Source organism: Euprymna scolopes, chromosome 46, assembly GCF_053919585.1.
Source record: "Euprymna scolopes isolate OS-2025 chromosome 46, ASM5391958v1, whole genome shotgun sequence".
In the NCBI taxonomy this organism is placed as follows: Eukaryota; Metazoa; Mollusca; class Cephalopoda; order Sepiida; family Sepiolidae; genus Euprymna; species Euprymna scolopes.
In genome coordinates, this window is record NC_136527.1 from 108,220,210 (window position 1) to 108,221,657 (window position 1,448).

The window sequence follows — 1,448 nt, forward strand, 5'->3', positions numbered from 1 at the left end:
AAAAGGTGTTATAAATAAAAAACTATACAAAATACTATTAAAAACCCGCCGAATATATGTCAACCTATGTCACGGTAACATATATTGAGCGAGTTTTTAACAGTATTTTAACCGGTTTTTTATTTATTACACCTTTTTCCAAACTTACCATGTTAAAGAGAGAATCGGCCGCCATCTTGAAATTTCCAATACATCGGTAAACACTGTATGCTTTTCGAGCTGAATAAACATGTTAAATTGAATAAAAACACGAAAATTATATCCAGTTTGGTAGAAAAGTAACTTATCTTGCCTTTGATAACATTTATTTGTTATATATTTGTTATATGTATTTGTTATATATTTGCTTTTTCGAATCTATGTGTAGAGTAATACAAACCCGAAACTCCGAATCTCCTAACTGTATTCTCAGCAATCACTGCCATCCGTAGTTGTTGTCGTCTCACCATGTTTTTTTTTGGGGGGGGGGCAAGTAAGTCTCTGGGCGGCTTTGGGTAGGATTGAAACCGAGATTCAAAGTCTCTATCAACTGTGCCACGTGGGACCCGTAGGGCAGTTGATAGAGACGTTGAATCTCTACAGGTCCGGATGATGATTGTCTGAAGATAGCGGTTTCAATCCTACCTAAAGCCGACCAGAGGCTTACTTGGCCAAAAACGTGGTGAGACGACGACAATTATAGATGGCAGTAATTGCTGAGAATGCAGTTAGGAGATTCGAAGTTCCTATCCGTCACGCTTACCACCTGACGAAGGCCAGAGGAATAGTTGGCCGAAACGTCGTGAAACAACAACTAAGAAAAATGGGAATAATAGTCCGCAATAAAAATAAATTAATATAAATAATACTCATCTCAATAATAGAATTCCAACAAAAAAAATAATAATAAAAATAAAAAAATAATATAGCTATGGTTTTGTTTGCTTTGAGAATTTTCGGAGAGGAAATTGTTTTAATGTTTTTTTTACTTGATGAAGAGCGACTATAAAGGGAGGTAATTTGTTTCTCATTAATTTATATTTGCGATGAGTGGTGACCTCCATGTAAAAAAAGGAGTAAATTAATATTTAGATTATATTATGAAGAATTTTACGTAAATTGAGCACCCACACGTTGACGCTCCTCCAACAAAAATTCGGCAAATGTGTATTTCAGCGGCGTAAATTCAAGTTTTACACTAATGGTGGCCATAAAGTGGGTGATCATTATACGTTAAATTATTATAGAAAAGTGATCCCCCACTTTCTTTAAACTAACATTTCTTCATATCTTGGAAACTACCCGTTTGCTGGAATTTTAAACGTTATTTTCGTTTTTAACATCCTCAAAAACTTATAAATGTCTTAATTTTCCAAGTTTTTTTTCTATAGTGTGGAAAATCGATTGTCTGCCCCTTGCTGAACTTATATTCCAAACATTCCCAATAGGTGTCGCTAGCAGTGTATCAT